The 27,331-nt window shown below is 40.8% G+C and overlaps 1 protein-coding gene and 1 pseudogene across 1 annotated transcript in view; both read left to right on the top strand.

Annotated features, from left to right (window-relative positions):
- Window positions 1-27,331, top strand: part of MAP3K7CL (MAP3K7 C-terminal like) — a 93,617-nt gene that overhangs the window by 25,388 nt on the left and 40,898 nt on the right. The window lies entirely within an intron of this gene.
- LOC140621312 (glutathione S-transferase A4 pseudogene) lies at window positions 142-1,232 on the top strand (annotated as a pseudogene).

Here is a 27,331-nt window from a genome sequence, read left to right on the forward strand (position 1 = left end):
AGCCACTAATATCTCCCTTTTGTAACTGCAATAGCCTCTGGACTTATCTCCCTGTTTCCATTCTTTCTATTTATATATGGTCTCCAGAGACCACTCGCTGAGCGCTTTGTACGGCTCCTGGTGCTCCAAGCGCCAAGCAGACTCCAGAAAGCCTGAAAGGCCATCATGGCAGTGAAGCCCAAACTCCACTATCCTAATGGAAGAGGCCGGATGGAATCCATAAGATGGGTTTTAGCTGCCGCTGGAGTCGAGTTTGATGAAGAATTCTTAGAAACTAAAGAACAGTTGCAGAAGTTGCAGGATGGTAACCACCTACTGTTCCAACAAGTGCCCATGGTTGAAACTGATGGAATGAAGTTGGTGCAGACCCGAAGCATCCTCCACTATATAGCAGATAAACACCACCTCTTTGGCAGGGACCTCAAGGAGAGAACCCTGATTGACATGTACGTGGAGGGGATGCTAGATCTGCTGGAACTGATTATCATGCATCCTTTTCTAAAACCAGATGACCAACAAAAAGAAGTGGTTAATATGGCCCAGAAGGCTATAATTAGATACTTTCCTGTGTTTGAAAAGGTTTTAAGGGATCATGGGCAAAGGTTCCTCGTTGGTAACCAGCTGAGCCTTGCGGACATTATTCTACTCCAAACCATTTTGGCACTAGAAGAGAAAATCCCCAATATCCTGTCTGCATTTCCTCACCTCCAGGAGTTTACAGTGAAAATAAGTAATATCCCTACAATTAAGAAATTCCTTGAACCTGGCAGCAAGAAGAAGCCTCCTCCGGATGACATCTACGTGAGAACCGTCTACAATATCTTTATGCCATAAACATCACATACATCTGTGAGTGAGAGCTAGCCCCTAGAGATTGCTGTGTCCACAGTAGCATCTTAACTGATGCCAGGCTGCCCTGATCCCAGCTCTGTCATGGTGCTATGTATAACTGTTCCTCAGTTGGGTCTTTCATGTCAAGATCTTTTCTAGAAACATTGACCTTTTGTTTTGTCCGGTGGATAATTGTTATGCAACTTTTATCTGAAAGCCTTTTCGGAGAGGCTTGCATTTAAGTTAGATCTGATGTAGTTATTCATTTCCTGATAACCAGAATGGGCAGGACCTTGTATTCTCCCTTGAGCTTTTTCTCCCCCGCTTCTTATCACTGTCTAAAAGCAGTATCCTAATTTTTGGTGTTTTGTAACAACCCAGAATATCTAGTGAATAATTCCTCTCAGCTATGATAAATCTGTGGTAGTAATGAAGGCAGTCAATATTAGCCAAAATAAAAAATTTACAAATCAAAAAAAAAAATATATGGTCTCCATAGAGCAGTCAGGGTGATTTTTAACAATGTAAATTTATTGAGAGAAAAAAACACACAAAAGAAGAAAATCAAGCATTTATTGAACTCCCACTATTTGCACCACTGTGCACTGTTCTATCTTCTTTAACCTTCACAAAAATACACGAAGAAGGTATCATAATTCCCTACTTCTTGCAAAGGTGGAAATTAAGGCTTAGAAGAGGCAAATAACTTGTCTGTGTTTGCCTACCTAGTAAGTAGCAAAGCTGTCGAAGAAACAAATGAATGATCAGACAGCACAATCCATAAGTTTCCAACTAGACTGCCCTGCAAAATACTATTAAACCCTAAGAGAGATTTGTTATTGGGCCCCTTTATCTACCTGTTTGTTTACCTGGGCTTTGTGTCTTCAGTTATGAGGAGGGTAGTCTCCTCATCAGGTTAAAGTGGAAGTTCTTTATTCCTTTAACTCTCAAAGATACCAAAGTGGCAGGTGGAGTTTTGATGTGGCCTCTGCTGAAAGGTCCCCTCCCTGACCAAGTTGGGCCATTGTCCTAGGGTTTAGCAGGGGCTTCCGTGTTATTGGATTTGAGGTTTAGCTGAAAATGCTGGCTTTTGAAAGCACACTGGTACAGATTCAAGGATTCAAAACAGAACACACACAAAAAGCCAGTAAAAATGATAGCAAAGTGTGATAAAGTAAAACAGCATCTCGGATTGTGTAAATTGGGGCACCTGGGTGGCTCGGTCAGTTAAAGTGTCTGACTCTTGGTTTCAGCTCAGGTCATGATTTCAGTGTCCTGAGATTGAGCCCTGATTTGGGCTCCGTGCTGAACGTGGAGCATGCTTAAGATTCTCTATCCTTCTCTCTCTGCTCCTCCCTCCAATTCATACTTTCTCTCCCTCTGTTTCTTAAAAAAAAAAAAAAAAAAAAGAAAGAAAGAAAGGAAGGAAGGAAGGAAAGAAGGAAGGAAGGAAGAAAGAAGAAGAAAGAAAGAAAGAAAGAAAGAAAGAAAGAAAGAAAGAAAGAAAGAAAGAAAGAAAGAAAGAAGGAAAGAAGAATGTGTGAATACATCTACGGTTATCACATTGTTGATGATGGTGTCCTTCTTTGCCACTATGCTACCTCTTTCTCTGCGTTGCTTCACAATATTCCGTCTATCACATCACTCTATTAAGAGTATGGATGTGAGTTGCAGCAAAAGTAAGTTTTATTATTCTCATTACATTTGTTGCAGCTAAGGGATCTCTTTTAGTCAAAGTAAAAGCTTCTTCCTTTCCTCCAAAGAAATAGATCTCATCTCCCATTTATCCTCTGAGTGGCAGCACTGGGACATATGGGAAGCTGTTGGCATCAGCTACAGAAACGATGGAGATTTGTAAGCCTCAGTGGTTTTTGATTCAACGAATTTCTTCAGCTAAATCAAGTGATCTTCAAACCCTCGCCCCTCACCCCCAACATTCTCTAGCATAAAAATCATTGAAACTCAGTTCTTGGGCTGTGGATAAAGCAGAGGAGGGGGGTGAAACTTTATAATATTAGAGATGAATAATTTGTTTCAGTCTCTAATTTTACTAAGGAGGAAACTAAGAGGTTGATGTTACTTGTTCAAGGTCATAGAGTTAGATAAGGGGATAACTTAAGTGGAAAAGAGCGTGGATTTTAGAGCCAAACTGGGTTCAGCCTTTGAATCCTGTTATTTACTAGCTGTTTAAACCTGGGAATGCCATTTAAATATGCTGAGCCTTTCTTTATTCATCTGTAAAACTAGGATACGAATACCTAGATTGCAGGGTTGCTTGCTGTTGCAAGTTAGGGGATATCTATTAAAAATCACTTAGAATTGTCTATTAGTTATCTGTGTTACAAATAACTCCCAGACTTAGCAACTTAAGACAGCAAACATTTTTTATCTTACAGTTTCCGTGGGTCAGGAATCTGGGGATGGCTTGGCTGGACACCTCTGGCTCAGGATTTTTACAAAGCTGCATGATATGTCATGCAAAATGTCATTTACGTGGATGTGAAAAGTAGGAGCTGGGGACCATCTCAGAGGTTGCCTAGGATGGTCTTTCTGTTATAGAACAGTTGATTTGGCTTAGATGCTAGGTCAAATAGTATTAGTACCCAGTCAGCCTATTGGATCAATGTTCATCTCTAGGTTGTATTCTCAGCTTGGCCTTATTTAAAATTTTTATCAGTCACTTAGATGATGATATAAAATAATAGTCTTTAATATTTCTCGATCATGCATCTATAAAAACTTCTGAGCATCTACCTCAATATACATACATTTATTTATAAATGTAAACATCTACCAACCATAATTTATAAACATCAACATTAATTTGTTAACCAATAGTAAGGCTTAAATTCTTTCTTTCTCTAGATGAATAAAAACCCCTAGAAAAAGTTCTTTTTTTTTTTTTTTTTTTAAACCTGAACCTGAGAGTATTGTCTCATGTATTCTCTGGGTATATTTAACCCCCCGACATAGAAAGGGGTGGAGACATAGGGAATGTGGTGAGTATCAGAGTCAGGATCCAAATAAATCTCAACAGGCTGGAGTTACAGACAAATATACCAAGATTGGGGACAAATCATGCAAAAAATCAACATGCCCGGTTGTAAGTCACCTTATCTAGATCCTTGCACAGGTGACCTTTCCAGGCAAACGAATGACAAAAATTGTTTCCTTCTTCAGGGAATAAGACCTGATGAGCTGAGTGCAGGAAGGATTTCAGTCCCAGTTTTTCATCTCATCTGGACCCCTTACACAGTGTACACACTGTACAACCATGCATGGCAGACCTGTGGCTTCTCAGAAGCACATGTAAAAAACAGTCTTGGTGGATACCTGGGTGGGTCAGTTGGTTGAGCATCCAGCTCTTGGTTTGGGCTCAGGTCATGAATTCATAGATCATGGGATCCAACCCCAAGTCAGGCTTTGCACTAAGCAGGGAGTCTGCTTGAAGATTCTCTCCATCTTGGGAGTTTTAGGTCAATTAACGGAGGCCCAGGGAAGAAAAATCAAGTTCATGGTAGAAATAGGCTTCAGGAAAAAGGCTCAATGTCAATTATTAGAAATGGTGCACACATTTGGCCGAAGACATCGAGACTGATTTGATGCCATCATCTTGTTATTTTTATCTTTTGACCCCTTACACTAGAGAGACACTAATTCCCTACCTCTTGAGTGTGGGCTGGACAAATGACTCCATTCCAAAGACTAGGATATGGCAAAATATGTATGATTTAGTTGTAAAACGATGGAATGGCTTTTCCTTACTCTCTCTCTTGGGTCTCACATTCTGGAGGAAGCCAGTTGCCATGTTGTGAGGACACTTAAGCAACCCTATGGGAGGTACACGTAAAGAGGCGTCTTGCTAACAGCTATATGAAGGAGCCGTCTTGGAAGCAGATCCTTCAGCTTTGATCAAGACTTCGGATGACCACTGCCCCAGCCTGACTGCTGCCTCATGAGAAACTCTGAGCCAGAACCACCCAGCTAAGTTGTGCCCAGATTCTTGACCTACAGAAACAGTGTGAGGTAAAAGACCTTTGTTATTTTAAGTCAGAACTTGGCAAACTATAAATGGAAGGCCGAATCCAGCCTGCTGCCTGTTTTTGAAAATAAAGTTTTATTATTGGAACACAATCATTATTGGAACACAATCGTGTTTATTGATTTATATATTGTCTATGGTGGTTTTCCCATTACAGTGGCAGGGTTGAGTAATTGTGATAGAGATTATGTGACTCACAAAGCCAAATATTTACTATTTAGTTCTTTACAGAAGGAAAAAATTTTCAATCCCTGCCTTAACTGTTCATTTTTGGAGTGATTTTTTAAAATGCAAGAGTAGATATGTAAGACAAAGGAATATGTCAAAGATTGCTAAGAGAGATATACAAGAATAGACATTTTCTTCTTTTATTTTTTTTTTTTTATTTATTTTTTTTTTTTTAAATTTTTTTTATTTATTTATGATAGTCACAGAGAGAGAGAGAGAGAGAGAGAGAGGCAGAGACACAGGCAGAGGGAGAAGCAGGCTCCATGCACTGGGAGCCCGACATGGGATTCGATCCTGGATCTCCAAGATCGCGCCCTGGGCCAAAGGCAGGCGCCAAACCGCTGCGCCACCCAGGGATCCCGACATTTTCTTCTTTTAAAGATTTATTTATTTGAGAGAGAGAGTGTGTGAGCAGAGAGAGAGAGTAGAGGGAGAGGGAGAGGGAGCGGGAGAGAGAATCTTCAAGTAGATACCTCACTGAACATGGAACTTGACCCAGGGCTCAATCACAGAAGCCTGAGATCGTGACCTGAGCCAAAATCAAGAGCCTGCTGCTTAACTGACTGAGCCACCCAGGTGCCCCAACATTTTCTTCTTTATATTGACTTTTGTTACACCTGGCTATGACCTCTGGAACTGCTACTGCCATCTTGTTACTATGGCAAGAGTCAGTTGAAGGATAAAGCCAACATAGTGAGAATAGCAGAGCTTAAAGATTATTTATTTATTTATTTATGAGAGGGAGAGAGAGATAGAGAGAGAGAGAGAGAGAGAGAGAGAGGCAGAGACACAGGAGGAGGGAGAAGCAGGCTCTATGCCGGGAGCCCGACATGGGACTTGATCCTGGGACTCCAGGATCACACCCCAGGCCAAAGGCAGGTGCTAAACTGCTGAGCCACCCAGGAATCCTGAAGAGGCAAAACCCATAAGAGACTCTTAACTATAGAGAACAAACTGAAGGTTTCTGGAGGGAGGTTGGAGGGGCATGGGCTAAATGAGTGATGGGCATTAAGGAGGGCACTTGTTGTGATGAGCACTGAGTGTTATATGTAAGTGATGAATCACTAAATTCATCTTCACAAAACCAATTGTACCATATATACTAATTAGAATTTAAATAAAAACTTGAAAAGAAAAGAAAGAGGAGCAAAACCTGGGTGTCATATTAATTTAATGTATCAACTTGACTGGGCTCAGGGATGGCTAGATGGCTGGTTAAACATTATTTCTGAGAGTCTGTGAAAGTGTTTCCAGAAGAGATTAGCACTTGAATCTGTAGTCTAAGTAAAGAAGATCACTTTACCAATAAAGGGGAGCATAATCCAATCTTCTGAGAGCCTGAATAGAACAAAAAGGGGGAGGAAGGAAAAATTTGCTTTCTTGCTTGAGCTGGGATATACATCTTCTCCTGCCCTTGGCCTATGGTACTCCCAGTTCTTGAGTCTTCGTTTCAGCTTGGAACTTACATCACTGCCTTGTCCTTTGGGTTTGGAGTGAAGTTGGGTTTTTATCAACTTCCCTGTGCCTCCTGCTTGCAGATGGCAGATTATGGGACTTCTTAGTCTCCATAATTGCATAAGCCAATCTCATAATAAATCCTTTTGATGTATCTATATGAATCCTAGTGGTTCTTTCCCTCTGGAGAATCCTGACTAATACACTGGTCTGCCATGAAGTCATCATGCCACTAAATTAATCAACACTGGAACTAGTCTACCTCAACTCTACAGATTTTCTTACTGTTTTAGTTCTTTGAGTTGGGATTTTGGTTATACGCAGCTTAAAATAATCTTAATTGTATCATTATACAGTTGAACAAAGTAGCTCTGCAAGCAAAAGGAGCCTAACTCCACTCAAAAGCATATTAATTTGTCTAGGCAACTGGGCAATGGGTCAGCGGAGCTTGATACATTGTAGGATCTTAGTAGCCGAACTCAAATTGCCTCCACCTCACACTTTCCATTGTTTCCTCCTCCCCTCCGAATCTGCAATGGTCTCTACAGGAAGAGAGCCAGAACATACTGGGCTGCCCTGGATTCCTGGTGTCTTGTAGGCCATGAGCCTGGGAGAAGAATGGACCCAAAAAACATACTTACTCACCTATGGCATGTCCGTTGCTTTCAGGGTGGCCTTAACACCTGTCCGCACTCTGACCAGTGAGTGGTCTAAGGAGTGCAGAGTGGGCCTGGTCTCTACCAGCATCAGAACTGTGCTGTGGGGACCCACTCCCACCTTTAACCTGGCACTGACCAGGTGGGGGTGGGCTTTGTATTTCATACTTCCTCTTTTCATTTCTTGGATTGGTGTTTGACACAAAGCAGCTCCAAGGTTCTTTCTCTTGCATGGGGCATCTCTTGCCCGTGTTCTTGGTAACTGAGCTCTGTGGGTCAGGTGACAAAATCAAGGTACAGAGGATATTTCTATATGTCTCAAGTAAGAACTTTCGCCCAATTCCCTTGTCTTAGGTACTTATTACTACGTAGCAAGTTAATTCTAAAGGGCCATCCTGGTCTCATCCTTCATGGTTTTCCAGCCCACTGGCCCACTGTGTTGAATTCCTAACAACACAAACTCCAGCCATGATGCTGTTTGCATTTTTTCTTCTTGATACATATTTTCTTGTAAATCATTGTCCGGGCTTGTGTGCCCCAAGGCTCTGCTCCTCAAAGGTGGTCCTTGGACCAGTGGCATCAGCATTGCCCTGGATGATGCTTTATTATTTTATTATTTTAAAAAGATTTTATTTATTTAATCATGAGAGACACACAGAGAGAGACAGAGACACAGGCAGAGGGAGAAGCAGGCTCTCTGCGGAATCCTGATGCGGACTCGATTCCAGGATCCCCAGAATCCGGACCTGAGCCAAAAGCAGATGCTCAACCACTGAGCCACCCAGGTGCCCCCCAGATGATCCTTTAAAAACAACACATTATTTTCCCTTGAGGTTCCCTCTGTTCTCCTTCCAGAAGCATTCTTCAGGTCTCCTCTCAGCCAGAGCTATGGTTTACAATTAAACTATTGTCATCCAGCAGAACAACCCCCATTCCACGATTCAGTGTGTCCCCTTCTCCCCTTCCCACTGTGTGGGGTCATTTCATCCTCAGCCCCCCTGTGGTCTGAACAAGCAACTCCTCCACGGGGAGGCGAGCTTTGCTGTCTTCCACTCCTCACTGACCTGTCTCACCCACATACTGTGAATTTGAGAACCTTCTTTGCCCAAAGGGAAAGCTTGTCTGGATTAGAAAAAGTCCTGCGTAGAAACTTGACACTGTCCTGAGCCGGGAGTATTTGGAATCACACACAGGAAAGGGCTGCGAATTTGTTGACCTGCCCAAATGTCAGAATGTGTGTGTGGTCATCTCTAATTACGGCACTCCCGGAAGCATCACCCCGAAAGTACGACTGCTATGAACCACAGCACGTCCTCCAGCTAATCCTCATTAACCGAGGTGGACATTCTCTTTCTGCACGCCCTGGCTTCTCAACCGTGCCCTTCCTGCAGTCTTCTCATGCCTTGGGGACTCATTGATATCTTCTGGGGGCACACGTCCCTAGCTCTGCCCCCGACTAGATACATTTAATAGTTTTTTGTAAATAACCAGCTCTCATCAGCCAAACTCTGGGTCCCATTGAAGGACCCGTGGGTGGTCCTTCAGGCCCTTCTCAGTGTGAGATAGGACTTCTCACACTGAGAAGCACCTGTTCTCTGATGAGAAGGCAGGAACTCTCATTGGCTGCCTCCTCTTGTGCCAGGGAGCTTTTGATTTCCACCCAGGTATCTGGCCTCAGTTTAGGGGTGCCACCAGTTGCAGATTATTAGTCTGGACCAGGCCTAATCTTTTTGCTTGTTTTCTTTCTTTCTTTTTTTTCTTTCTTTCCTTTTTTTTTTTTTAATTTTTTTTTAAAAATTTATTTATGATAGTCACAGAGAGAGAGAGAGGCAGAGACACAGGCAGAGGGAGAAGCAGGCTCCATGCACCGGGAGCCCGATGTGGGATTCGATCCTGGGTCTCCAGGATCGCGCCCTGGGCCAAAGGCAGGCGCCAAACCGCTGCGCCACCCAGGGATCCCTCTTTCTTTCCTTTTTAAAGATCTTATTTATTTATTCATGAGACACACACACACACACAGAGGCAGAGACACAGGCAGAGGGAGAAGCAGGCTTCCTGCAGGGAGCCCAATGTGGGACTCGATCTCAGGACCCCGGGGTCATGACCTAGGCCAAAGGCAGACGCTCAACCACTGAGCCACCCAGATAGCCCGCTCTTTTTGCTTTCTGTCTGTGGGACAACACCACAGGAAGTAGAGCTTGCCCTGGGGGATTCTATGCTTAAAGAAGGACTTTCTCTCTGATCTTCCTCGGCCTTCCTGGAGGTGTTCATCCCTTCTCTTTCATGCACCTGCTGGCCATCTGTACCTCTTCTTTGGAAAAACATCTACTCAGATCCTCTTCAGACTGTGCTTCAGAAAGTGACAATTAATTAAATGTATCAAATAATGCTCTCCCTTTTTGGAAAATAAAACAATATTTTCCCTATGAATTAAAAAAACCACTCCATACATCTATACATCCATACATCTATGTATAAATGAATAATTGTGATCAAATCTTGCCTCCTTATTTAAGTACATTTCTTTTCTTTCTGGCTTGGTTTCTCCTCCCCCCATCCCTAGACTCCCCACTGCTCCTCCTCCCAACCCATGTTAATGAAAGTGTCCTTTCATATTTCTTTCCATGCCCATATAATCATATTCAAACAGAGCTATGCATAAGCCTATTTATGACTATGTATATGTTTTATTCAAAGATATTGTATTATACATGCTTTTCTGCATCTTGCTTTTCCACTCAACAACCTCTGGAATAATCCCTCCAAGCTAACTTCAATGGCTCTAATTCATTCTTTTGAATGGCTATATGACAATCTTTTGTATGACAATACTGTGATTGAATCAGCTTTCTCCTGCTGATGGGCACTCGCTTTGTTTCCATTTTGGCCATTATGTACCATGCTCCAGTAAACGATCTTGTCCTTGTACTCTCTGTACGGTAGTTTTCATTTTTTGTAGGGTCGGCTCCCAGGAGTGGGATGTTTGGATGAAAGGGTGTACAGAATCTTTAATTTTAGTTGATATTGTCAGTTTGCTTGCCAAGAAGACATTAATCTAGCAATGCACAGCTGTATGTTTTCCCTGCAACCCTGTCAACAGGAGACATTATCTGTTTTTAGGAGGTTATCAATCCGGTGACGTGTAAAGTGATACCATATTGTGTATTTAATTTGCATTTCCTGAGTCAGCAAATTTGAGCACACTTTCACTTTTCCTCAAAACTTCTACAACTTGTACCCATTCAAGTTTTTTTCTTTTACTATCTTCAATTACGTCTTGGGGCCAGAAACATTTTTACTTTAAACACAAAATTCATCTTTTTCCCTCATAAAAAAAAAACCCTCACTTTCATTATACAAACACACATTCATATTTCTTTGCCATTATGTACTTTGATCACCCATAATTAATTAGTTGTACTTCTTAACTAAAGCCCTTATCTTTGAGGTACATTTTCTACTTTTTCACTTCCTGGAACTCCTATAGTCAAACGATGGTGGGATTGGTGCTCTAATTTTCTTATCCTTCACCATGTTCCATTTTCCATCTCTGTGCCTTTTTGTTCTACTTGCTAGTAGGCCCTTAATTTTCTTTTCCACCTTTTCTATTGAGTTTTTCATTTCTACTTTCATGTTCTTAATTTTTTTAAGTGAGTTTTACACCCCGCCTGGGGCTTTGAACTCATGACCCTGAGATCAAGACTCGCGCTATTAACTGAGCCAGCCAGGCCCCCCTCATGTTCTTAATTTCAAAGAACTTCTTTTCCTTCTCTGAATGCTTCTTTGTTTTATACTATCCTATTTTTCTTTCATGGATGTTTCATCTTCTTTTAAATCTGCATATAAATATATATATATTCTGAATATATATATCAAATCTGAACATATATATATTAATTAAAGCATAAGTAACATACAATGTTATTTTAGTTGTATTAGATGTACAACATAATGACTCAGCAATTCTATACATCGCTCAGTGCTCATCACAATAAGTGTACTCTTTTTTTAATAAGTGTACTCTTAATCCTCTTTATCTCTTCCATCTATCCCCTCCCACCCTCGATCTACATATATTTTAAGACATATTTTTTTCCTCTTTCAGTAGTCTCTGCATCTTCCAAATTGCTTTAGGCCTTGTTTGTTTTATTTTGGTTTTTTTTTTTGGTCTTTATTTTCCATATAGAGATGTTCCTAAGGTGTCTTGTGATCTCTGGTTCTCCGCTCTCATTTAAAAATAAGAAGGTAAATACTGGCTGGAAGCTCTGAATGCACAGGCCTGCCTTACACTGAAGGCTGACCTGGCTATTATACTTGTCGGGAGCTCCTCCTCCTCCTGATATCAGAATCTTTAGACCTGTCTTCTTGGGCCTGGCAGATTTTCCTAAGTAGAATCTTCTAATCTCCTTCCTGCCTGTACTGTGGAAGGGAGGATAGAAAGACCTGTACTTTCACTTAATTCACACCCACACCCCCTCACCCCCACTCACCCCTGCCCTGCCCCACTTCCAGGCAGATATTCCAAGTCATCTTCTCTTCTTTCTCTAGAGAATAAGACACTACTGTTCTACTGGTAGTATGGAGTAGAACAGGAAATTTAAGGGTCTATGTCTCAAACAAATTTCAAGCCATCCTCCTTATTTTATTTTCACTTTATCCTTCCTTTTAGAGGTCCCTGGGGCCACCAATTTGTGAACCTTTGGAGGATTCTGTTTTGTAAATCGAGTTGGTTTTTGACTTTCCCTGTTGATGGCTTATACCTTCTCTGTCATTCTCACATCTGGATATTTCCAGACCCAAACTTTGTGTTGCCTCCTTTCCTTCTCTTTCTCCTTAAGGTTCCGTGCTCATTCATGACAGAATCTTTTGCTGTAGTTCTGGAAGAATTGAAATACAATACTCTATCCTTATGAATGCAAATCTTTCTTTTATGTGTCTTCCTTGTACTTAGTCCATACAATTAGGATTTCTTTGTTGACCCAATCTGACATTCTCTGCTTTGTAGTTTAAGGATTGCTGCATTAGATTTTATTTCTTATAACTGATTTTATAGCTATCTTTTTTTTTAGATGGCTATTTTCTCTTTTTCTTTCTTTAGTAGGTCTGATCAAATTGTAATTCATTCTCTTTCCCCTGATAATTACTATGCTTTTCCAATCTATCTTCCATTTTTGGTTCTCATAATTATATACCTATTTCTCTACCATTGTTGAAAACAAGACATCAATGATTTCCCTTATCAAGATGCTCTTTATACTTCACCATATGTCCCTGCCATCTTGATAAGCTGACTCTAGAATATTTTTACTCTTCCTTCTGCCTTTACTCCAAGCAAATGAGACCTTTGGAACTTTTACACTAAAATTTCTCTACCCTCCTCCCCCTAGATTCAACTCTCAATGCCAATATTTTTTTCATGGAACAGTTAACTTTTGATTGTATGCTCTTGTTAGAATTTCCCCTTGCAGTATGTTTCTTCTTCAAAAGTCCTTGAGGACAGTTCAGTTCAAGTTTTATTGCATTTAAGAACTTAGGATCTGGCACCAGATTCCCTGGGCTTTGATACTGGCTTTGCTTCTTTCTTGTTTTGTGTCTATAGGTCGGTTACTTAATCACTCTGTGTCTCACTGTCCTTCTTGGTGAAATGGGGTTAATGCTAGTATATCCTCATTAAGATTTTGTGAGGGTTAAGTTAGTTACTGCACGACAAGTACTTGAAACACTGCCTCTTTCATAGTCTTTTTTTTTTTCATAGTCTTTTTTTATCATCATCTTTCTTTTTAAAGATTTTATTTATTTATTCATGAGAGACACAGAGAGCGACAGAGAGAGAGAAAGGCAGAGGCACAGGCAGAGGGAGAAGCAGGCTCCATGCAGGGAGCCCGATGTGGGACTCGATCCCAGGTCTCCAGGGTCACGCCCTGGGCTGAAGGCAGACACTCAATCACTGAGCCACCCGGGCTGCCCTCTAATCTGTTTTTGGACCCAAATCAGGACTTAAATACCGCCCCCCCCCCCTTGGCATTCTCCTCCACCTCTATTTTTCTTGGCATGTGCTAAATTGGAACAATCTGATTCATTGCTTTCTCTCTCTCTCTCTCTCTCTTTCTCTCTCTCCTGAACTTCCTTATGTGTGTGTCTGTTTTTCTTTGTCCATTCACTGTGGCAGTTTTGCTCATTGGGGTCTCCAAATGGTGGCAGCCAAGTCTTGTGGGAAAGTAGAATAGACATAGGCAGGCTGCTCACCCATTGCTGAGACACCTGGAGGGAAAATCTCTCTTCCTTTTCTCTTAGGCTTTCCCAGCTTCCAGGTCAAGGAGGACTTAGCTCATTACTTGAAGGACCAGAAGACTGTTTACTGGGCGTCCATAGATCCATACAGGTTTAGGTGGGTCCTCCAATGCTCATTCCCACATCCTCTCCCACCCCATTGAGAAGAAAGCCTGCACTAGTTCTCTGCTCTGCAATTCTCACAGAACCAGAAGCTTTCCTTGTTACACTTGTTGATTATGTGGTATTTGTGCCATCAGGAGAGACAAATAGGTTGGAATTGGTTGTGGAGGGGAGAGGAGTTTTGATTACCAACCCCATGAAAAGATACTTCAAATATCAAAATGTTGATAAAGTAGCTTCCTGGAAGTGAGAGGGTAAAGGAGAGATATTTATGGGGTCTGGTTGAAGGGGAGTCTTTCATTGTGGCAGAGATTGATTGGGATTGGGCAAAGTTTGTTATATGATAGTTCAGAATTGGCAGAAAAGCTGAGAATGACACCTGTCGTGAGACATAAAGAATCATCTGATGAGTCTGGTTGAGGTGGTTATTCATTGTAATGAGGACCAGTGAATGGTTTAGCGTTTGAATGAATGAATTTTAGGGAAGTTCCTGAAATGCTCAAGTTATTTACAACCTCCTCTTCCAAGTTTCCTGGAATAATGATGTGATGTTAATGAAGACTATGACCTGTGTGGTTGCAGATGGTTTTCATGTTCAGGGATCCAGGTCAGACACCGTCCTTCTAAGCTTCCCTGCTGCCAACTATGGCCTTCACAGGTGCATCCTCACCTTTGCTATTTTTAGAGTCATTGCTTCTGACTTTTGGTTGTACATGAAACAATGACGTCACTGAAAGGAATTCCAGGAGGGACAGGTTATCTGACACCAGCCCAATGTAAAATGGATGTGGGGACAGAGAAGCATCTTTGGGAATCCTTATGTGGTCCTTGGTAGTTCTGAGCAGGGAGACAGAAGTTGGGGACTTCCTAATAAGACTGTTGCTGGCTAATTGACTAAATATTAGAAAGTGAAGAGATCTTCACCTTCAATCAGAAAATCACAATAGTCTAAGAACTATGGGATCCTGTACTGGCTTTACATACTCCAATGAGAAAACATGCAGCTTTATCAGAGAATTCCAAGCTTCTTGAAAACCATTCATTTTATATAAAACTACACTATCAATTACTGGATTTCTTCAGTCTTGTTCGCATGGCTCTGGTCTGTACTGGGCATGGGCAGTTGGCAATAAGGAGTGTGCTGGGTTCTAAGTAGCGGTTTCCAGTGTTCTCTTTGGAGATATCACTTCTACCCGAATCTGGGTCACCTTTTTATTGACCAATTTCGGAAGTTAGTTTTGAAATTTGTAAAATAAAAGAGTTTTATTCTGATTTTAAAAAAATCAAACATAGAACACAGACAGAAAACTAAACAACAGCCAATAATAATAATGATAATAACAATAATAACTCTCAGAGTTAATTGGTCTGGACCAGGCCTGGGATTAATGGAGAATGTCTGCAGTCCATCCCCTTGAGCTCATAGATTTGAGGCAAAATGAAATATCCACAGTTACCTTAGATAGAAGATGGGGATGGAAGAGGGTTGGCAGGAAACTCAGAGAGCCAAGGAGGCCAGATGCTTCTTTCCACAGGAGACTTGACCTTTGCCTCAGAGTCCCCAGGATATCTTGACCCTTTTCTTTAGTATTTGATCCTCAGCTGATGCAAACCTTTTATTTATGTTTGCCCATGGGGCAACAGGGCAGTTGGGCTGTTTTCACTTCTATAAAAGGCAGCACAGAGTGCTCCCTTTGATGTGTTCCGCCTCTGCTGTGGCATTGCCATTTCCAGCTAACTTGGTCTTTCCCATGTAGGGCTCTGGATCCCACTCCTAAAAGCTCTAATTTGGGGATCGGAGCCTGAAATAGCCCAAAAGGTATCTTGTTTAGCCTGTCATTTAAATAGCTAAGCCCCTGCCATGACCCTTTCAAACCCTCTCACCTTTCATTTAGCTAAGCAGTTCTTTTTTCAATTTCGGCTTGTTTGTGAACGCAACATCTCTTTTTCTTTATCCATCACAATTCTGTAACTATAAAAAGCCTTGATTGGAGGAGAGAAGAGTGAAAGCCACATTCTTTTTAGTAAAGGACCTAAATTAGAATTGAAGAACCAGCATAAGGACCCAAGCATAAGGGCTTCCAGCATCTCCCCAGGGAGTTCAGAGATGTGCAGGGTATGAACCTTGCTTCCAGTAAGGACCAGCTTTTTGACCTTGGTCACATTGCCTAATCTCTCTTTGCCTCAGTTCCTGCATCTGTAAAATGGAAGTGATAATAGTTCTAGCACTTCATAGACAGCGTTAGTTACATAATTTACGGAGCCCTTTGCTCAAATTTCAGTGAAATGAAAATGCTGGGCTCCTTATTCCAAGTTCAAGATGGCAACAGCAGAACATTGAACCAAGTGTGGGGTCCTTCTGAGGCAGCTCTCTGTCACTGCCCAGAAAGCTGGTCTCATTATAGGACTATTGTAATGAATTATCTTAAATTAAAACTCTTTTTAAAAAAAGATTTATTTTAGAGAGAGCGAGTGAACACAGGAGCAAGGGGTGGGGGAGAGGAGAGGAAGAAGGAGAATCCCAAGTAGGCTCCACACCCAGGGGAGCCCAAAGTGGGACTCGATCTCACAACCCTGAGATCATGACCTGAGCTGAAACCAAGATTCAGATGCTTAGCCAGCTGAGTCACCCAGGAACCCCTGTATTTAAAGCTCTTATTTTTTTTATTTTCATTTTTAATTTTATTTTATTTATTCATATTTATTTATTTATTTATTTTAATTTAAAGCTCTTAAAGCAGCATTTAGCATATATGCAATCTCTGTAAATGGTAGTTAGATCTAAAAAATGACAGTTGGGTAATCTGAGAACTGAAGAGGTTGTCACTACTCGGTGAGTTGATGGTAAATCGAGGCTTAGGCTCTTCCTGTTTAATTGCTTCCTACATGGTTTATTTACATATGCTCTATGCTTTTCTCAGCAAAGGTCATTCATTCAATCAGCATTTTTGAATGCTTTTAATATTCTATGCACAGCAGTAGACCGTGGCAATATGCAGTCCATGAGTTTTGTTTTTTACTTACAGTGCTATAGGACTCTAGAATAGATCTCAAGTGGTACTTAGTGACTGTCATCAGATGAGCCTTGGGATTCTCACCTAATTAAGCTATATGAATTTAGAAGAGTCAGGTAAATGACATTGGGATCTTGTCCTCAAATATGAATAGAACTTCTAAGTTCAAATTATTTTAAAAAGATAAATGCAAATATAAATGATGGACGAGTCTCTTCATGGGTTAAACCAGGAGGTGATTTAGGTTATTTAAAAGAAATCTAGTTCTAGCATTAGTAATATAATCACATGTGCTCCAATTCTTTGTTAATGTTCACGGAGACACAATTGGAAAAACCTAGTTAAAGTTACTCTATTTTTTACTGGTAATGTGTTCTTAAAGGAAATTATTAAAAACACCTCAGATCAATGGCAAATAATTTTTTTAAAATCCTTGTTTAAAAATGTAAGTGGAATACAAAATACTTTTCATTCTATATTCTCATTAATCTTCATTTACTCTTTTTCTTGGTAAAAGGGAACATAATTCATGTTCATGTGAATTTCAGAATCTAAATTTGAAAGGGAATTCTAAAAGCATGCTAATAAGGCTCTGCAGAGAGTTCTTTAAAAATTCGAATACATCTATTTGGTGAGCACTGAGTAATGTATAGAATTGTTGAATCGCTATGCTGTATATCTGAAACTAATAGAACATTGTATGTCAATTATACTTCAATAATATATTAAAGGTTTATATATATATATATAATTTTAGCATCCAAAGTATGAAGTAGCTACAGTTAGTCCAGAGGACATTTTATTTTATTTTATTTTATTTTTTTTAAGATCTTTATTTATTTATGATAGTCACAGAGAGAGAGAGAGAGAGAGATTGAGAGACAGACATAGGCAGAGGGAGAAGCAGGCTCCATGCACCGGGAGCCCGACGTGGGATTCGATCCTGGGTCTCCAGGATCAGGCCCTGGGCCAAAGGCAGGCGCTAAACCGCTGCGCCACCCAGAGATCCCCAGAGGACATTTTAAAGCAATGAACGTTTTTCATGTTCAGGAATGTTTTCCTGATAAATGGCTTCCATTTTCATGGAACACAGGCCATAAAGGACCCTGTCTAATTTGAATTATTTGGATTAATTTGGCAACCTGTGAAGTATCACTTAGATTCTTATCTTGGTCCTGCTAACCTTGAGTAAGGCTTTTTGTTAATGATAAATGCTCTCACCTCAAACACAGAAGCATTTGTGAAAGCTGTCCTCACTACTGATAGGTTTCTCATATTTAATATATTCTCAGATCTCAAAAGGAGATCATCTTCTATCCTTCACTGGGATTTTTCTGTCCCAGGAAAATGTCAGTTTCTATTTGTAGACTCTTCTAGGAAATTTTCCTCATTCTCAGCTAGAGCAATGATGGGAAGCTGTCCCTTCTCTGATGGACTTGGCAATGCTATTTCTGTATCTTATTGGAGAGGCTAGGCAGCCATTCATTTGTGGTTAATACTGTAATTCTTAAAATGTATTTTTAAAGGAGAGGATGGAAATATCTGACACTCCATTTTCGTTTGAATGCTATCACTGCATAAGCACACACAGAACTGTCAGCAAAATGCTGTTTGTGTTGGGCAACTTCTATGAATTGAAAGTAGCTAAGCTAAAAAAAGGGAAATTGACAGGTGTCTTATTAGGCTTTAGCTATTAGTCATTTTTTATCTGCACAAGTAATTGACACTCCACTTCTAAACAAGGATTGTGCATTTGCATGCTTTCAGGAAGAAGTCCCGCTGGGTGATTCTAATCCACTATTTTAGGATGTGATGGCTTAATTTGAAAAATGTTTTGATGAACAAAACATGATCTCTTCCTTGTCACTTTCCTCCGGTTTCACAGTATAATCAAGGACTGAATGGGTTTTGCTGGGGTATGAAATATCTGATGACTAAATGGGTTTGGCAGTAAAATTGGGGGTGGTGTTGGTAACTGGCTTCAACAGGAAAAAGGAGAGGGATTATCTTCATTCTGTTCTTTTCTTGACAGTTGCTGTAAAATGTATTTTTGGTTTATTACAAACCAGTTGACCCTTTACTGAATTAAAAGTGGGGAAGGAATCTTGAGGATTTTTTTTTTCACTTTTGGGGCTGCTCTACCTACCAAAATGAAAGAATTTGGAGTTATAAGAATTTTAGAGAGCCTGAATTTTAAATCTCTCCCCTCCAGAGCAGGGAAACTCTGGCCCTGAGATGTAAAGTAACAGTTTCAATGCGGTTCAGTGAATGAGAGACACAGAAAGAACGAATTGCTAAGCCATATCCTGCTCTCTTCTTTACTTCACTTCTGAGTCATTTTACTTTTCTCCCACCTCTGAAAACATTGAGTTGATGTAAGCTGTTAATGAAATGGAAACATTTGGGTTGGTGATCTGATTAATTAAATATCTCCACCATCAACAACCATGTTTTTCCAATACCAGCAGCTTCCCATTTAGATGAGTCCTGCAATTCTCTGTGTCATTGGCCTTTGTGATATCATTCAGGAATAGTGTCATACTCCAAAGTGGCTGAGCCTTTTGGATAATCTCTGTTGTCTCCCCACAAGCAACTTAGAGTTCAGACTCACTACTTTTTTTTTTAAGATTTTATTTATTTATTTGAAAGAGAGTGAGAGAGAGAGCGTGCATGCTTACACAATGAGCAGAGGAAGGGGCAGAGGGAGAGGGAGAAACAGACTCCCCCCCCACCCCGAGCAGGGAGCCTGGCATGGGCCTAGATCCCAGGACCCTGAGATCATGACCTGAGTCAAAGGCAGACATTTAACTGCTTAACCTACTGACCCACCCAGGCATCCCCAGTCTCACTACCTTTTTACATCCTCAAAGTACACATGTCCAAAAGCACTGGTGGATGAGGTGGATTTTACTGTATGTTTCCTAGGGAGACAGATCATACTTCCCCGAAAAACGTAGACTGTCCCTTTGGAATCTCATGTTTTTCTTCTTGGCATCCTGTTTTCTGGTCTCTTTGCTCACTTCCTCTTTCTCACACAGCTTTTTCAATTCCTTTTGTTTTCCATTTAGCTCTGGCCTGAAGAGTGTATGGTAGTCCCGCCTTATTATATTCCAAGACCCTTGTGGATATCTGAAGCCATGGATAGTATCTAACTAACTCTATGTATGCTACATTTTTTTTTCAACTATGCATATGTACCTAGGATAAAGCTAAATTTATAATTTAGGCACAGTAAGAGATGAACAACAATAACTGAGAATAAAATAGCACAATTTTGACAATATACTGTAATAAAAGTTATGTGAGTGTGGTCTTTCTCTCTCTCTCTCTCTCTTTCTCCCTCAAAATGTCTTATTGTATTATACTTACCCTTCTTGTGATGATGTAAGATGATAAATGCCCATGATGAGATGAAGTGAGGGGAATGCCGCAGGCATTGTGACCCAGTGTTAGGCTACTACTGACTGACCTCCTGATGATATGTCAAAAGTAGGATCATCTGCTTCTGGACCATGTGGTGGCAGTGGGGGGCGGGGGGGACTACTGTGTGCTCCTTGGCAAAACAAAGGCCTCTGGTAAACAATCACTGGTATGTTCTTCAAGCATGACTTTTAGGGCAGGGGTGCCTCCATTCATTTGCTCATACCTGTGGCTTTTTGACTACTGATTCTTCACAAAAACAGGTCTAAAGTTAAGAGGTTGACTTAGATTCAGGCCAGGCAGTAGATAAAATTAGAGATACTGGCAGGGTAAACAGATATCTCTTAACTTCTCTCCTGAGATCCCTGGCTTCTCTGGGTGCCTTCTCCACTAGACACTTGGACCCCAGATTCAATTCAGTTCCAGAAATATTTATTGAGCTTCTGCTATAGACCAGGCACTATGTATGTGTCTTTGCTCTAGCAGTTTCATGGGGGAAAGGGGCCCAACCTGTGAAGAGATGGAAGCAACGAGTTGTTGCTGAGTGCTTTAATGTGCAGATGCTCAAGGGGCTTTGGGAAGAGAAAGCTTGAATGGCTACACAGAAGAGGTGACAGCAAAGATGACCTTGATCGCACAAAGCTGGCACCAAGGTTGGAGTGTTTGAAGGCACTGAGGGCTCAGTGTGGCCACCTTGCAGGGAGAGTGGGTCATAAGCTGAGCCCAGAGGAGAAGAGGCCAAGTTGAGCGGGGCTTCAAATGCCGAATGGTATCTTCTAGGCAAGACTCAGCCCATAATGGAAACTTGGACATCTTAATTTTTATCAGAGTTTGACATGCTCTTATACTGAAGAGCCAAGTAGTTCTGTAAGCTTTGTTGAAAAATCCCAACAATGCTCAGCCCTCCTTCCCATCCTCTTCATTTCAGAGCATCCATTTTCTAGAATGACATTGGTCTTTACCTCCCACTCCTACACGATGTGTCTGCCTTACAATTTCTTGCTTTTATCTATCTGTGCCATTATTTGCTGGCTTCCCCTCACGGAGGGCGAAGATTTGGCTCTCTTCCCCCTGTACCCTGGTGCCATCACACATACAAGTGTCCTTCCTACACCACCTCTTTTCAACAGTGTGAGTATAGTTAGATCAATATTCAATATTTACCTTATTAAGGTCATGTCAGTGCTATTCACAGCTGAGGCAAATGGTCAACCACAGTTCCGTCTACTTTGCTACAGGCGGCCCCTCTAGTTCATATTCTTGTTTGTTTGCTTTTTCAGTTCGTGTATTGTCACTCATGCAACCTTAATGTCTTGCCCTTCTGCCAACAGTATAAATCTCTTCTCATATGGTGCCAATAAAGTCTAACCATTTCTAATTCCTAAGGAGCTGTTCCTGTGGCCTTTAGACCTGGCTCTGTGGGGACTGGACATAGGCTGCCCTCTGCTTCTGGCACAAAGGATCACTCTTTTTTTTTTTTTTAAACATTTTATTTATTCATCACACACACAAACACACACACACACACGCACACACACACACACACACACAGAGGCAGAGACACAGGCAGAGGGAGGAGCAGGCTCCATGCAGGGAGCCCGATGTGGGACTCGATCCCGGGTCTCCAGGATCACGCCCTGGGCCAAAGGCAGGTGCTAAACCTCTCAGCCACCTAGGGATCCCCACAAAGGGTCAATCTAATTTCCTTTACTGTCATCTTGAAAGTATTCTACTCTCTTTGTGTCTCTTGTGTCCCAGGCCTCCTATTTCCTGATTTTTACATGGGTTGCTTTCTGAGAAAAGTGCACAGGATATAAATTATTGTTTTAAGATGTTGATCCTTGGTCTTGATGGAAAGTTTGGTCAGATATGAAGTTCTAAGTTAGAAATGATTTTCTCTTTAGAATATTCAAGACCAACTCCATTTCCCTGTGGCTTCCAGCATTGTGATAGAGAGCCCCAAAAACATTTCTGACCACTGAGTCTTTTATTTTCCTGTTACAAATATTATAATCTATTTTGATGCTCAACTTTCTTTGCTAAAATCTGATTCAGGCATCCCCAGGCTAGTAATAACTTCTTAGGATCCTTCCACCTGCTTTCCAGCTTGCAAAACTTTGTTCTTATTGACTCCTTTCCTGTTTTCCCCATCCTTGTGGATTTATGCCTAAAAGCAAAAACAAAACCAATAAAAACAAAAACCAATTACAACAACAAAACTTTACTATCATTTTAATAGGACTTTAAAAATAGAAAATATTTAAGCTGCCATCTTTACCTGGAAGCCCCTTTAGAGATGGAGGTGTGAATTTTGGGTTATTAGTGCTCGAAGCTCATGAAATATTGTTGGAGAGGAAGTCTAGAAAATCGTGCATACCCTCTAGACCACACTAATACCACGAGATGACCAATGGCTCTGCACGTTGGTGAGTTGTCATGCTGTGAGTTGGCACAGTGGGCAGTGGGGTAATATTGGAAGCCATTCTTACACCGGCTCAGCCAGACACATACTCTGTACTGAGACAGAGAGCCACATACATATATGGATAGTCAACGTATCCCCAACTCAGCTTCCCTTTAACCAAATTTCCACTGAGACTCCATTTCTTTTCTTTCTTTTTTTTAAAGATTTTATTTATTTACTTGAGAGAGAGAGAGAGAGAGATAGAATGCATGAGCAGGGGGTTGGGCAGAGAGGGAGAGGGAGAAGCAGGCTCCTCACTGAGGAGGGAAACCGATATAGGGCTCAGTCCTAGGACCCCAGGGTCATGACTTGAGCTGAAGTCAAATGCTTAACCAACTGAGCCACTCAGGTGCCCCCACAACTCCATTTCCACTCAACACGAGATGTGACAGAGGGGCAGTTGGGTTGGTAAGAGATGGAAATCTTAACCAATGTAGTTAAAGTATTTCACTTTTGCAGATTTTATAAAGACATATGACCTTGTGAACCCATTGCAAGGGTCCCACCCAGGCTCTTGGAAGGGGTCTGTGGGAGTCAGGGTCCCCAAAAGCTGCCTCTAACAGTTGCTTTTCACCAGAGTATGATAGTGATTTATATCTTTCTTTTTAAAGGAAGGTAAACAATGATGGCTGTGCGCAGATGAGCTAGAGGAGAGTCAAGGTAGGAGTTTTGGTGATGATGTCACCTCCTGGATGTTGTGAAACACATCTCGGAAGATGTCACCCAATTTGGTGATCAGTTCTGCACGAAGAGGTGAGGGAAAGGATGTCTTGTCTGAGAAGGATCAGTGAGATTAGGAATTTCTCCAACCTCACTTCTGCCTTTCTTTCAAAATTTAAATGTTATAAATCCCTACCTTCTTAGAGTCCTATTCTGCTTTCAAAGGTAATATTTGGTTGGTATAACTGTACTCCTCTATAAGTTGAAGCTCTAGAAGAGAATGATGCTGTTGGAACAGTTGTGGACTTTTAGCGCTCATCTCCTTTTTTGTTCTCCAGTTCAAAGGCATACCCATCTTTTTATGGGCCTCAGTTTCTCCAAGAAGGAGTTGGATTAAGATCCTAGTCCTGTCTAATAGCCTGTTTCTCTGACTGCTGACTATGGAGCCTTCATATTGATTCCTTGCACAAGGAACAACTCATTTTTATTCATTGAATGAGGTGACCAGATTTGCATCTGTTGAACAAACTTTGCATTTTTTGAGTCTTTGCATTTCTCCTTCATAAAGAAATGACTTTTTGAGACTCTCACTCTGGCAATGGGAAAAGGCATCTCCTACAAAGGCAACTTTAGCTATAGGGCTTCAACAGGATTTTAGTTTGTAGAAGAAGAGATTTATTTTGACAAAAAAAAAAAAAAAGTCTAGTACTTCATTAGCTCTGGAACTCTGAGCAAATTACTAAAATTTTCAGAGTCTCGGTTCCTCTTTAAGACAGAAATGACAGTAACTAACTTAAAGTTTTTTTTTTAGCATTAAATGATGTCAATTGTATGAAAAGAACTTAGCCAAATGTCTGGAATATAGTTTTGCCCAATCAAGCTCCTTTTCACCACCATCTGGAAATCTGGGTGCCTCATGGGATACTGATATATCCTAATTCCAGAGGTATTAGCATAAGATTTTTTAAAAAATATTTATTTATTTACTTATGATAGACATAGAGAGAGAGATAGAGAGAGAGAGAAGCAGAGAGACAGGAGTAGGGAGAAGCAGGCTCCATGCCAGGAGCCCGACATGGGACTCAATCCTGGGATTCCAGGATCACGCCCTGGGCCAAAGGCTGGCACCAAACCGCTGAGCCACCCAGGGATCCCAGCATAAGATTTTTAAGTGGCCTCTTCTTTTCTTTATTTCCTTCCCTCCTTCCTTCTTTCCTTCATTTGTTCTTTCTTTTCTTCCTTCTTTTTTTTTTTTTTTTGTATACCAACATCAATTATCAGTTTGGGGAATAATTCCCTGCCCAATTTTCTGGGTAAGGTTGTGAAGCAGGCCTTAATTGTACAAGTACTTTATTCCTTGTCTGTCTGACCACAGTGATGGATATTGCCAATAATTTGGCAAATGACTATTGTACCAAAGTATTCTGGGGAAAAGATATTCTCTTTTGATTGGGCTTTTAAAGCTGATAACCATAAGAAACTCGCAACTGTAGGAAACAAACTGAGGGTTGCTGGAGGGGTAGTGGGTGAGTGGGGGTGGAGGATGGGGTAAATGGGTGATGGGCATTAACGAGGGCACTTGATGTAATGAGCACTGAGTATTATATACAACTGATGTATCACTGAACCCTATCTTTGAAACTAATAATATACAATATGTTAGTTAATTGATTTTAAATAAAATAAAAGATGAAAAAAATAAAGCTGATCGGATGTGAGTTTAGATAGCTGATGGCCCCCTCATGGGGAGACTCCATTTGAGAGTGGAGTTAACACAAGAGAAAGATGACCCATGAAGTGAAGAGAGATTCCTGATGTCTCTGTGCCTTTGGATAAATCCACTACTGAAATGAGAAGGTCCTTGGGGTTCCTAGTTATGTGAGCCAATAAATACCTTTTGTGATTTACACCAATATTAAGTTGATTTTTGACTGTCATCCCCAAAAGAATCTTAATTTAAATCCTAATTTAAAGCTAAAATTTCTTTTTATTTTCCCCTCAATCACATGGGAGGTTTGACTGGCATTTAGTCTGCTCTCACAATTGGAGGCTTCCAAAGTAAAGACACACACCAAGAGGACAGACAACCATGGTAATTTATGGACTGTTCAGCTCAGTGTTTGAGAGTTTTAGCAATAGTTCGCCAAGTTTCTCTAATAATTTCAGTAAAGATGTGACTTTAAAGCTAAAGCTCATTTGAGAAATGTCAGAAAGGTATTCAGGATATATCTGTTTAGGCCTTCCAATTTTAACAGGCTGTGTTCATGGGTTGATATGGTACAAAAGCAACAGTTGGGGTTAGAAAAAGAGGAGACCAAAGTCTGCAGACGCCAGGTGCTGAGCACTTTCTTCATCATGCATGCTTGTGCGTGCAGGGCAAGGATGTCACGGGCACCAGTGAAGCATGAGTTTCAAAGCAGGTCACAGAGGAAAAGCCCCAGAAGCAACCAGTCATCATGCTTGTAGCAGTGTGGACAGGAGGAACCCTTAATGAATCATATCCTACAAAATGAGAGCTATTTTCAAGTTGCACGCACTTGCTTATTTTCAGGAAAGCATTCTGTTACATTAAGTTAACGTGGTTAAGTAGTGCTTTATTTTTCTTTATTTGCATTTAATTTGTAAATTTGTTTTTGTAAGTGCTTTATCAATTTGTTTTTAATAAGAGTTTCATAAGAAGCTTACACATGGTTTTATGCTTGTACTTAGGTAACACTATTATCAAAAGTGATCTAAGTCAATATTGGAGAATATTTTTTCTTTTTAAAGAATAGTATTCACCGCCTATGAAGTAGTCCTAGGGATATAACAGTGACTATAGTTAACTGTATTGTATATCTGAAAGTTGGGAAGAGAGTAGTTCTTAAAAGTTCTCCTAACTCTGGGAAACAAAGGGTTGCAGAAGGGGAGGGTTGCAAAGGGTTGCAGAAGGGGAGAGGGATGGGGTAACTGGGTGACAGGCACTGAGGAGGGCACTTGATGGGATGGGCACTCGGTGTTTTACTATATGTTGGCAAATTGAATTTAAATTAAAAAATGTAAAAAAAAGGTTCTCACTACAAGAAAAAGAATCAGTAACTATGTGTGGTGCGGACACTAACAGGATTTCCTGTAGTGATCACTTCACAATATATACAAATATTGAATCATTATGCTGTATACCTGAAACTAATATCGTGTTATATGTCAATTATATCTCAAAAAAAATTTAAATATCCAAAAAGGAATAACATTTGGTGACATTTGGAAATTATATGAAATACCAATTTCATTGTCTAGAAGTACAATTTCACTGGAATACAGCGGTGCTTATTTATTTACTATTTTTAAAAATATTTTATTTATTTATTCATGAGACACACACACACAGAGGCAGAGACACAGGCAGAGGGAGAAGCAGGCTCCATGCAGGGAGCCCGATGTGGGACTTGATCCCGGGACCCTGGGGTCACACCCTGGGCTGAAGGCGTCCCTTGTTTACTATTTTGTAAATAAAGTTTTGTTGGAGTCCATCCAACCATTTACATAGTACATACTACTGCTTTTGACAAAAGAAGTGGGAGAGATGAGTCATTGCAACAGAGATGGTATAGGCTGCAAAGCCTAAAATATTTACCCTCTGGCCATTTACAGAAAAAGCGTGTCAACCCTTGCTCTAGACGATAAAACTGAGGATGAGTATGTAAAGTGTCTAATGTAAACTTGCTCAGAATCACAACTCAAACCTAGGCCTTCTAACTCTAGATAATCTTCGGATATGATTTCCCCTATTTTCTTCCCCCTCAAGAGAATAATTTTTACTTACACAGTGTTATTGTCTTCCTGGCATTCTTGTAAGTACTTACATCAAGTCTTAATAATCAAACAGCCTGTGATATCTATACCATACTTGGGGAAACTGAGGCATGGATTAGTTAAGTAACTTCACTGAAGCCCCATACCAGCAAGAGCCAGAACCAGACTGGGCACCCAGACAGCTTGGCTCTTAAACACTATACACTGTTCTGCCTCTTGCAATGAGGAAGCCACAAGGCTCAGGAAGGACCCACTGAATGGTTTAAAGTTTCTCATCCACGCACCCTTCTCTTGAGCTTAGTGATGTAAAGTTGATCATTCTGCTATCTTAAGCCTGAATTCTCCCCCTGACAAAATACGGTTGACCCTTAAA

This window comes from Canis lupus, chromosome 30 (genome assembly GCF_048164855.1).
Source record: "Canis lupus baileyi chromosome 30, mCanLup2.hap1, whole genome shotgun sequence".
Lineage (NCBI taxonomy): Eukaryota > Metazoa > Chordata > Mammalia > Carnivora > Canidae > Canis > Canis lupus.